The sequence below is a fragment of the Heterocephalus glaber genome, unplaced genomic scaffold (genome assembly GCF_053883595.1).
Source record: "Heterocephalus glaber isolate CG9 unplaced genomic scaffold, H.glaber_assembly_v1.0 deba00001457, whole genome shotgun sequence".
Lineage (NCBI taxonomy): Eukaryota > Metazoa > Chordata > Mammalia > Rodentia > Bathyergidae > Heterocephalus > Heterocephalus glaber.
The window spans coordinates 10,381,291-10,394,084 of NW_028258305.1; the positions used below are offsets into that span (position 1 = coordinate 10,381,291).

At 36.2% G+C, this 12,794-nt stretch overlaps 1 long non-coding RNA gene across 9 annotated transcripts in view; it reads right to left on the reverse strand.

Moving 5' to 3' along the window:
* Positions 1-12,794, reverse strand: part of LOC101702303 (uncharacterized) — a 610,288-nt gene that overhangs the window by 39,750 nt on the left and 557,744 nt on the right. For all 9 annotated transcript variants that reach the window (XR_015453096.1, XR_015453090.1, XR_015453093.1 and 6 more), the window contains 2 exons: positions 10,499-10,698; positions 9,051-9,130 (listed from right to left, as the gene is read on the reverse strand). This is a non-coding gene — a long non-coding RNA (uncharacterized LOC101702303). The remainder of the gene's footprint in view (positions 1-9,050; positions 9,131-10,498; positions 10,699-12,794) is intronic.

The following is a 12,794-nucleotide window of genomic DNA, read 5'->3' on the forward strand; positions in this document are numbered from 1 at the left end:
GATTAAAATCTTCTGCCTAATTGGAGACTGTCCACATTGCTCCCTTCCTTCCAGATCCAGGTTTAAACCTTCAGGTTTAACAAAATTTCTTGGTTGGATATATGGACCCATTAACCCTTTCCGAACATACCTGTGTTCAGGACACTGTGCTAGGCACTATGCCAGCAGTTATTACAAACTTGGTCTCTGCTTGCAACTTGCAACTAGCCCTTTGATTAGCAGCTTGCTTGCTTCATTTTCAAAAATAGTACATGCACAGTGGAGAAGTTCCAACTTGGTATATGGTAGAAATTTCATTTTGAGAGAGTACTACAAAATTCTTTATGAAACATTCTAGTTTGGGGGAAAATGGAAATTAAGAATATTAGTCTCACTTGATCAAAAACATAAAGCCTTGTTGGACATGGCTAATTTCTTTAAAAATTTATCACTGATGCAATAGGAAGCATGCTTTAGTAACTAAGCTGTGAATTTTTGTAAGTAGTGAAGCCCCAAAGCTTTTTTTGTTTTGGCAACATGTCTTCACTATGTGTATGTTAAGCCAAGATGATTTCAGATGTTTAATTATGTTTTATCTAAAGTAGATAAAAAGCTTACATATCTACTCCTAGAAATCCTAAAAATATCAGTATGTCAAATTTCTTCATTTAATCTAAGTTGCCTGTCCTGACTGTTTTTTGTTCACCTGTCCTGTATATCTTTTGACCTTATCATAAAATCTAGCTGTACAAAATTGATAACACTTGCTCACATGTATTAGATTTCTTATAATCTTGTGTTTTATGCTGCTCTTCTTGGCTCTTAGAGGTTTGTTATAGGTATGTATTTATATATGCATACATGTATGACAGAAGGCTTATACTGATCTTGGGAGTCAATCAGAGATGCACATAGAGGTTCTGTGCATCAGCTACACCACGTAATCCTTCCTATAGAATATGCAAAACATTATCATAAACTCCTTTACTGATAGGCTGAGGCTCAGTTCATATTCAGTGACCTGTTTGAGGTAACATAGTTAAAAGTAAAAAAGCCTAGATTTGAAATCCAATAATAACTAAAAACTTGTTTCTTTCCTGCTACTTCAAGGCAGTGTTTCCCAACAAGAGAGAAATTATCAGCTGCAACTTGAAGAAGGAGTAATGCTCACAAAGTAGAAAAGAAGGAAGTCAACATTTCCCAGTCTCACCAGATGGTGCTGGTAGAAATACTATCAAATGCTATCACACTGAGGGAGAAGTACATTTGGCTTACTCATCAGTGTTTTATTCCTGTGACCCCTGCTTTATCTTTGCATTTTATTAAGTGAAGGAGGTAATCAAGAGAAAAAAGGAAGAGCCCATAAGAGATACAGTCACAAAGTCAAGGTCATCCCTAACTTTGGAAAAACCTGGGGGAGGAACACAAGTAGAAGCTCACCTATTATTTGTTGAAATAAATTCAGTACAAATTAAACTAGTAAATTATTGTCTAAAATAGGTTTTTTTCTTCATAATATTCTGTAATCACAACACAGATGTACAGGTTTATTTTATAATCTTTGGGCTTCTTGGAGTTTGATGTTGGAACTCTGTCAGAAGAGGGAATCCCCCCTGTTCCCCTTTTGAGATCTCCACACCTGGTCCATTCCAGAGTCTAGGGTGCATGGACTATGGTAAGGTGAATCCCAGTAGGATGAGCCCAGTGAAGAATCCTACACAGGCCCTGGAGGTGGGTTTGGGGCTATTTGGGCCGGACATTTGAAGATCTAGTGTAATCAGAGTACAATCTATATGGTAGGTTCTCAAGATTCAGTTGAGGAAGTCCTTTGGTTCTTTGGATACTTGATCCAACAAGCAGAACTATGAAGGGCCAGAAAAAGAGCTAAACAGGCCCATAAAAGCACAGGGCTCAAGGTAAGGACAGCTTTTGTCTATGTACAGAAACAGAATTGCACAGAATAGTACTGAAAAATGTCTTTCTACAATCCATATAGCCTGTTCTAGCATCAGTCTTTCTTTGGGGCTTCACTAGCCTCCAGCATTGCAGAGCTCTAGGTGGCCCCACTTGTATCAGAGAAATGGGTACAGTGAGACTTTCAGTAAGAGTCCTAAAGAGTGGCTGGGATGTTTAACACTCAACCTTCGCATTTTTGTTCAGTTAAAGATCTTTCAAAGTCTCGCTCATTCCACAGTGCATATATGTACCAGCTCATACACAAAAATTCAAATTACCACAAAGCAAAACCAGAGTTTTGTGACCTCACTTAATTTCTCACTTGCTCACGCAAATATACACACACAAAAGCCAGAATAGCTGCTTTTGGAGTGCAAGGCTGTTTCAGAGTACAAAGCGGTCCCTGTTCTAAGCCCTGTGCTTTGCTGGGCCTATTTTGTTCCTTTCTTGACCCATTTTAGTCCTCCTTACTGGGTCAAGGGACCAAAGGACCAAGGAACTTCCCCAGCTGGATTGTGAACACTTACTCCATAGTCATTCAATATTCTCCAGGGCTGGGGGGTTGGGGGGAATTTAGCTTAGTGGTTCTGCTGCCTGCTTCGCAAGCGCAAGGTCCTGAGTTCGATCCCCCATACCAAAAATATATATATATATCCCTAATTAAAAGCTTAATTCACCAGTAAATTGAATCTAAAAAGCTAGTTCTCTGCCTCAGTTTACTCAGCTAGCAATACAGCTTGCTGAATCAGAAAACTATCAGTTCAATACCAAGAGTCTCCCTCACAAATTCACTCTAAAATTGCACTAGGATCCATATGACATCTACTTTCCTTCAGCCTTAGTGCATGGAACAGGTTTCTCTGAGAGGATCATTTCTGTTGACCGAACTTTAAGTTCTTTTCCCAGATCCCTAACATGATTTGACTGAATTTCTTGAAGCTTTTGTGTGTAAAGGTTGCAGAATGTCAATTCTCTAATTATGGGATTTGGAAAAGAGAATGAAACCCAGAGACTTTATTCAGAGTGCATGAGGAACCACCTTTGTTACTAAGTACTTAATACAATGGTATTATAGCTATTTGCCATGCTCCTTTTATCTAAGGATTTGACACAATTTCTCATTTAGCTGCCCTAAAATTAAATCAATATTAATCAGTAGCATTTTATTGAGAGCTTATGACGTTCCAGACACTGGGCGTGGTACATTTCATGAGTTCTCTTCTTAAACATATACCAGCCTTATGAAATGGGTATTATTATTGTTTCTCCTGCTGTTGTTATTGTTACAAAGATAAGAAAACTACGAATTGGAGAAGATATGTAACATATTCAAATCCACATTGTTAATAACTGTCAGAATACTGAGTCAAAACCAGACACTGAAATTCCAGATATCCTTCTACATGACACTGTTGCTTGTTTGCATTTGTAAAACATTTCTAGGAGACACAAGGAGGCAAATATTGTTCTACCTCTTAATAAACCCTTCACATGTGAGGAATTAAAAGAATGATATAGTATCAAGGTGGAATAACAAGGGCCACATTTATTCTGCCACCTAAAACAATAAAACTGAGAGAATGTATGAGTGCATATTCATATCACACACACACAACTTTCAAGTGAATGGATATTAAGCAACAAAACAGAGTGATAGCCGACAGGTGGAAACAAATAAGGTCAGCCCTAAGAATGCCTCACTTTACTCTCTTGACACAGTGTTTGGGAAAGGCATTCTGCTTCTAGGTATTTACTGAAGAAAAATGAAAGTGTCCTCTTTTTTTTGGTACCGGGGATCAAACTCAGGACCTTGCACTTGTGAGGCCAGCGGCAGCACCACTGAGCTAAATCCCCGGCCCAAAAGTTGTCCTTTTTTTTATTCAAAGCTCAAAAGACTTACATGTGATGTTCATAGCAGCAGTTGTATCTGTAATAGTCCAAAACTGGAAATAATTCCTACAGGTAAATAAAACATGGTATAACCATGCAATAAATAGTCCTCACTAATAAAAAGGAATAACAAGTGCAATGTGCAGCAAATAGATGAACTGAACAATAATTATGCTCAGTAAAATAAACCAAACCAACAGTAAAAGGGTACATGTTGTATGATTTCAATTTATATCAAATATAGAAAATGAAAATGAATATAAATTTACAGAAAGCAGAACAGTGGTGGCCTAGGAGCAGGAAAGAAGGATTGGGAAGGGCCAGGAGTAAATACTGGGGGTGATGGATGAGCTCATTATCCTGACTATGGTGAAGGCTTCATAGGTGTACTTATATGTCAAAACTTAGCAAATTGTACACTTTAAATATGTGCAGTTTAACATATGTGAATTATACCTCAATAAAGCTGTTTTATAAAACAGTTTTAATTAACAAGATGAAAATTTTCTCTTTTCTTTTTTTAATCATAGAATATAACTTTATAAGAGTAAAAATACAGTTTAACTTCGTCAAATTGGAGTCTTGAGAGGCTAAAACTGGGTGTTCTGACTTCTACTTCTAAATAACTATCCCAAGGAGAGTAAAATGGCCAAGGGTTATTTTCCTGGATTCTGTACATCAGGTAATAGAACACAGTGCAAATGACTTCTCTCTGCTGTATGATGTTTAGGGCCCCAGAATAATTGCTGGGGCCTGCAGGCCTGGACACTCCTCTTAATCATGACATGGTTCCTCTACATGCTGTCTCTAGTATGGAGGTTCTGTGTTAGCCACACTCCTTACCCATCAGTGCTAAGCTTTCAAGACCTGGCTCCTGAGAGGTCCAGGAGGGCACTGTATCACCTTTTCATGACCTAGGCCTAGAAACCAAGAAAAAAATCACATCTGCTACATTACTTTCAGTCAAAGCAGATGTAAAAATTTGCCCAGGTTTAAGGTCAAAGAAGATAGACTCAACTTCTCAATGGGTCATTTTCAATATATTTGTCAACGTTTTAAAGAGAACATGTGGCTTGAGATGCATACTAGTGTGGCCTAGTTTGGAAAATTCAATCTACCACATGGTGGCTGGGTCATGTATGAACATGAGCAGTCATCTTAACTTCATTTATAGTCTTACATACTACATAAAGTTAAATGGACAGATTTAATGCATAGACAAAATGCACCATTTTTTACACAATATAAACTCAAGAAAAGATACCTATACCTTGAACAGGCATATATTTTAATTAAAAAAAATATGAGAAAGTAAAGGCAAAATATGAATAATTGCAATGTTAGAAGAGAAAGTTTAAGTCTTGGGGAAGATATTTAATACTATCATGATGAGTTGAGGAAAGTAAATGCTGATTTGTTTACTTGGAACTAGGACTTCAAAGCTTCATAAAATTTCACAGAAGATGTTGAGAGACAGGCACTAAAAGGAAGGAAATAGCAGAAAAGTTTGAGGCAAGAACTCTTACAAATAATACATTACAAACAGTACATTACCTGAAACTGCAAAAATACTCTTTTAGAATTATAGGTTCTATACCTCCACTTCTCAAGTGTTCATACTCCTCCAAATTCCCATCCTTCTAAGAAATTTTGATGTCAAGCAAATTTTAGAACCATTGAACTATAGAATATACATATATAACAGTAAAGATGTCTATTAAAAAAGCTAAGACTAAATCAGGGAACTTTGGATCTTTTGAATCAATTGGTCTGCGATAGGATCTGATTGTTTCACCTGTTCTAATTAGTTTATCCTGGCACCATACTTTTCATCAAAATTCTGCATATCTGTGGTAAATTATATCATGAATCAGTACATGATAAATGATATTAGCATTAATTACTTGGTGATGTATAGAAAAGCCTACAATGTAAATTTAAATTACATTTTTAAAGATGGAATTTTAGAACCAAGAAAAAACTTAGCAGTCCTTAAATTCATTTACCAAAGACTATAACCCTACCACTATCCTTAAAGTACGTAGGAAGTTACTGATATGCACCCTCATATTCTTTGTGGAGGAGATTGTGAAAGTTAGTTTCAGAGGAATAGTTTTATTGGAGCATATTTTGTTCTATAGAATAGAAAGTGCCTTATACACATGTTATACCTATAACATTGCTGTCATATTATTTATAAAGCATAGGCTCTGTTACTTTTATGTACTGGTAGATTTTGGCACTTCTATGATTTTCTTTGATATATGATTCACTATGTCAACTAATCTTGAAATAAGTAGATGAATTGATATTTGTCCAGGAAGACTGTATTGTATGAAATCTAGATTCATTTGCATAAAATAAATGGTATATGACAAATGCAATCATTTGCTAGTTTTAAATAGCTAAGTCTGTTCTTTACCAAATTTTCTAATTTCTAATTAGGATTCTATATACTGTTTCTCTCTCTCTCTCTCTCTCTCTCTCTCTCTCTCTCTCTCTCTCTCTCTCTCTCTTTCCCCCTGTCTCTCTCTCTCCCCCTGTCTCTCTCTCTCCTCCCTCCTGGCATCTGTGAGTCTTTTTTGATAATGATTTTGCCAAGGAGACCCAGAGTTAAGTCTAGGCCTCAGAACAAGGAACATTTCCATCAACGATGGTTTGTTAATAATAAAGTAAGGAGGAAAAAAGCTATTTGCTTCTTTTGTGGCTCTGACCCTCCCTTGGTCCTGCCAGGCCTGCCTGAGCATCAGCAGAGTTCAGTGGTAATTAAAGCAACAGTGTTGTGAAAAAAGTGTGAATTACTTTTACGGGAAGACTTGGATGTTGCTACTGACTGACAAAGCACAGCAGGGGACTCTGCTGGATATTAAAGAGTGATGGTGGTCCCTGCATTGTAAGGTGGCTTTTCAGCACAATGCAAAATTGTGACTTTTCACAAGTTGATATCTCTGGAACCATTCAAGTTATCAGCTCGAATTTTAGGTTTTTTTCCCCTGTTGGCATGCTTGTGGAGCAAAACTGTGTCAGATTTCATGAAATGTGGTATGGTAGTTGGAATTATGGGGAGCTATAGTACATTTTCTTTCTTTCCCTCCCCTGGATTTTTTTACTTCAACCTTTTATTTCAGCCTTCAAGATTGTTAAAGATAGTGAGGAAAAGGCTATAAAGGGATCATATGTGCAACCCTCTCTTGGCAAGTTATTTCAGTGTCAGCTACCTATGCTTTCTGTTTCTGTCATTTTTTTTTTTAAAAAAGTACAGACCAGCACTCTGCTGACAATGCCAAGAAGCGCCAATCTTGCACTCTCAATGTGGAGTGTACATGTCTGTGTGGTTGGTGGGCTCCTTCCGCCACCTCTAGCCAAGAAAGGTTCAGATCTTGTTCTTTATGGGTGCAAATCTTATTGTGCCAGTTCCCTCACAAGAGTGATATAATATTAGTCCTGCTCCTTCTCCAGTGAGAAAATAAAAATATCTTTAGCCAAATCCAATATACTACCTCCTATAGATGTGAAGCAAGAGAATAAAATAGCTCAATAGACTGTTACCTACATTTCACATTATAGGTTAAGAAACACTACCACTATTTCTGATTGGGCTCACAGAGTATATGTGGAACTCTGTGTAAAGGTATCACTACTGGGAGAGCCTGCGTTGGTTCATATAGGGTGAAATGTACCTGAAAGGTAGTGGGGAATACGTATGTGATGTGAGCCTGTAATCATGATATACTAATGAGGTAAATGAGGAATAATTTGCTGTACAATGCGCCTATATGCTTTTTCTTTAATTTTTTCCATAAATAAATGGATTGAGACAATAAGTGACATCTTTGCTCTTGATATGATTTTAATATCCTGTCTACATCTGACAGCAGTGGGACATTTGATAGATCAGTGAATATGACAAAACAGAAAGCGAGGTGGTGTAGGAGGTAAAAGCTTAGAGTTCTGAGCTCTTCACTTACAACCTGTACAGTTCCAATATCCTCATGAGTGAAAAGGTTGTAAGAAATATTCCCCTTTTATTTTGAAGATCAAGTGAATTAAGATGCCAAACATTGTTCAGTATAATGCCAGGCATATAGGAAGCAATTGATAAAAGCTAACTGTTACTACCATTGTGATCAAACTAGGTGCTACTATGAAACAAGATGGTTTGGGGAATGTCTTTTGCTTTTAGATACACTGATTGTATGTGATTTGCCAAGCATGAGGTAATATTTTTAAAGTAGTACAAAGTTATGAAGTGGCATTTAGGGGATGAGGTTGTGACATGCCAAACAATAGATGGTTTAGACAGACAACAATGACATAAACAGAATGACTGGGGTTCTGCAAATGACATTCTTTCACCCCACTAGTGCAAAGTTTAATTAGTATGTAAATAGCAGACTCATTTACAATTGACATAATGCCACCTCTTTTCATGCCAAGCTGTCAGGGCCCCTGAAACTGTAAAATTCCTGACACTAAACATTTGTTGTAAACTGATCCTTCAAAAAGTATCTTAACTAAAGCTGAAAAGGCAAGAAAGGTGATGATCACTTTTTAAAAAGCCACTTCTCAATTTTATAGAGAAAAATGTCCAAACTGCTTTTGGAGAGTTACCCATTATCTTGGGCTGAGGGTATATTCTGTAAAAAGAAAAAAAAAAATTCATGAACCACCAACCCCAGAGTGATGAAAAGCAAAATGGGTAAGGAAAAAAATACCCACAATTGACATAGCTATTTTCATCACATCAAATCAGCCATCTGTTCTTGCCATAGTTTATTATCATTAGGAAGATTTTCTCAATTCAGACATGGTGATGAGGAAAGATGAAGAATTAACCAGATAAATAGCCAATTTGGAAAATTCAGGCTGAGACCCTTTTCCTCAATTTCCATTCCCTCCTTTCTCCCTGCTCCATCATCATGCTCCAATTATTCCAAGAAAAGCTTCAATGACATGATTAGACATGTTTATGGTGTTATTTTTTCCCCCACTTGCATAGGCATAACAAACTAAACACACTAGGTACCAAATGACACAATGATGATCAGCATTGCACAAAAAATAATAATTTTCCATTGTTAAAAATGACTACATAAAAAAAATGACTGGACAACTTTAGAATAAGAGGTGGCTATAGTTAAAGGTGTGGAAACTTAATACTTGGAAGTATAAACATACCACTGTTTTGCTCCTGGAATTTATTCATTAGGAACCTATCAATTTACCTTGGGATAAGAAAGTTTAGAGAAGAAGTTTTTCTTTGAAATCATCACGGAGTAATTCCAACAGATCTGTGTGGGATAATCTGGAAGAAAAAAGTAAGTGTTGGAAGGTAATAATAAAAAGAAAATATTTAAATCATGGTCTTGATATCAGCTTCATAAAATAGTTGGAAATTCACAGAAGTTAAGCTAATAAATTTACGAGAAAACAGCTAAAATAAGATTCTTGACAAACATCAACAGAACTACTTTAAAAATTGTCCAAGCTGGCTATTTTATCTACATAATGTCAAAAAAACACAAATTTGATTCTCCCTCAAAAGCAGATTTATGATGTTAGCTTAGATTTATAAGACTAACCCACAGATTTCTGGATGATGCTTAAAACTAGATCTTTTTTATTAAAATCTAAAAAAAAAAATGTTAAGAACAGTAACTATTGCAGTCTACTGTGCAGACTTTCACAAAGTTACTTACATTCAAATACCCCAGGTTGTTTTGTGTGGCTATATCCTTCCTTTAATAACATTCATGTGATCTCTCATTCTGATCTTTTATACTTCAAGATCTGACTTGTTACTAATTGCTGAAAAAGTAATTTTTTATAACTTCATATTCTTTATAATCTGTTAGCAGAGACATCATTTTTGCTAGAGCTTTTTTTCCTTTGACATACTCTTCTTCTTGATTTTTGCCTAGGTCATATGATCTTTATTGTTCATCTGCATAACTCTCAACATGTTCCTGGCTTTCTTTGTTGCACCAACAAATGGATATAGGCATTCCACTATACTATTGACTCAACAAATGTCTGTTAAGAACCTCTTGTGCAAAATTCTAAGAAAACAGAGTGAAAGAACACATGTCAGAAAGCTAAGGCCCCAGCTTGTCACCTGTATTTGCAAATAGATTTTTATTGGAACACAGCCATGCCAATTCATTTACACATTGCCCATAGCTGCTCTTGTGATAGAATAACACAGTTGAGTAGTTACCACAGAGACATATGGACTACAAAGCCTAAAATATTTGCTCTCTGCCTCTTTATAGAAAATGTTGGCTCACTCTGCTAGACTCCAAATCCATATTCAACTGTTCTAGCTCTTCCTTCTTTGTCTTAGAGAATACCTTTTGATTTATTTCTGTTTCAATTACTCCTTCCACAGAAATGATTGGTTAGCATGCTTCCTACCATCCTCTACCCCACACACCAGTGAATAAAGCTCATATTTTCCTCAAAGTCAACTGTTCCTACCATCCGTCTTTTAAGCATCCAATTACTAGTTTTTGAGTCTTTTTCTTTCAACATCCAGGTAATTTAAAAAAACATAACTATCAACTAATTTTTGTTTCTACTGCCACTACCTAGTACTGGACCTTAAAATCTCATAAAAGATGAAATGCTATAGTCAGTTTCTCATGCCTCCCAGTTAATCTCCCTCAAACATCACCTTGTATAGACTCTCCAGTAGCTTTCCATCACCCAGAGTAGAGGTGATGAGGTGAGGGTCACCTTTGGGACAGTGCTGCAAAATTGCTCCAAGAAGCCCACAAACCAACAATTGCCCCGTGGTTGAATAAACAGCAGGTCTCCTGAACAGATGAATCACCATCTCCAATTTTCAAATGTGCAAAGATGTTCTTCTGATAACTAAAATACAAATGTATTTATTAAAATTAATAATTTCATGTAACTTTTTCTTATTCTGCATTTTCCCAAGTAATTGATTCTAAAAGAACAACTACTTTTCAGCTATATTTTGAATACATTCTCACTGACCATTAAATGCTTACTTTACTCCCGAGGGCATTGTTATTGATTTTACAATGGAGCTGTGGAGCCTAGGTTTTCAGCCTTTGGAGAGAAAAATGAAATATTAAGAATGTCTAAATGTAACTTTCTCTTTTCCTTTCTCTTTAATGAAGACCATGGATTCAGAGGAATTTATAGTGTGCAGAAACGCCTTGGGAAAAGAGAAGCTTGCTCATACCTAACTCAGTTCTAGACTTCAAGAGAAAGAAACCTCAGGAACCCTGGGTGTTCCACCCTGTATGGCTCTGCTGGTCAGAGAAGGGAAAAGGAGAAGAAATTTGGACAGAAGCTTTGATAAATGTTGTAATAGGGCAGGCTGCTCTAATTCAAGCAAAAAAATTATTTGACCTGGAAGTGATTAACAAGGAATGTGCTAGCATTTATTGAGCTCTTGTGGCATATCATTCAGTTGAGTAGCCCTTTTACATATGTTTTATTTCATACAACTATTCCATGATTTATCTGTTTCTATTCCTCATATTTATGAACATAAGAAAAAAATCCAGAAGATATTCAATCAGTTGCTATGTCCAGACTGTTACTAAATAACAGAGGAAGGATTTGAAACAGATCTAGGTGACTTTTGAGCTTTTCCATGCTTTCTAAATCACCAAGGTGTCTGTTCTAAGGATTGCTCATATCTTTTCAAGTCTCTCTTCTTGATTTTCATGAAGACCGTGGTCCAACTATGATATTGTTAACTCTTTTCAAACTTAACAGATTTCATTTCCTTAACAGAACAGTCCTCAATGGTTATGAAAATTGAGTCCACATATTTGGAATGACAATTCCGGAAATGCTTGAAGGAGCTAGGATTACCCTGAGAATAGTGCAGTGACAGACCACACTGAGACACTCTAGCAGTCACTCAACTGCCTCACAACTTGATCCAGGGTGGGAGCCTTTGTGCCTTTGGTCTCATTCTTCGAGTCTGACTGAAAGATAAAATTGGTTTCTAGAAAGTCCAATTTCCTCTCCTCACTGCAATAGCAGGAAACTGGTAGAAACTCTTTATAGCTAGAACTTGAAGGGTGCAGTTCTCAAAGCTGGCTCATATATAAGTAAATAGTAAGTAAAATAAGGATAAAATGATGACATTCTTCAAGAAACAGCTTTAGGTCCTTGAAAATGATTATTTCTGTTTGCCTGCAACTGTAAAAATGAGTTTCAGGTAATAGCTTTTCTTTTATATGGTAAATGATGAATGACCATTTAACATTGACTCATCTACCAACCAAGATATAAAAAAACATAAAAACTTACTGTGCTAAAAGAAAATTTGAAGACGGAAGTCACCTGATTTTTCAACCAGGTGATTACACCATGGGGATATTCATTTGTCTTTACTTCAACTCTGGAATTACATAAAATATATTTTGCCAGCCAAGAAAATCAAGCCCTTTAGCTTCTGCAGATTATATATTTTTCTGAACCCTGTAAATATGTTTTTTTATCCAAGTTAGTATATTCTCTTAGATTTTGAAAACTGTGGTGTCCAATCAAAGTATGCATTAAGACATCCACCAAAGTGGAACTATCATTTTTTGAATATTTATTTTGCCAAATGATCATGTAAGAATTCTATTCACTTTTAAGGATCAGGCCTGTCATAGCATGGGAAAGTAATAGAAGCAGTAAAGCAAAGAAAAAAAGATACCTGGAGTTCAGCAAGAGAAAAAATATTTTTGTAAGCATTTGTTATTATTTTCAAATTATTACTTTCTGCTCTTCACAAAAATATAAATATTGCAAGCTCAGTTTCCGCTTAACTTCAACAAAACTAGCAGTATAATGCCTTACAGCTAAAATTTTTTTAAAGAGAGAAAAGGAAAAAGACTGGAAATGGAGAAAGGCAAGAATATAAACCATTTTTCTGGCATCCAGGGAAACAGGAAATGTGCCTTTGAAATTGTCAATAAGTACTCGTTTGCCAA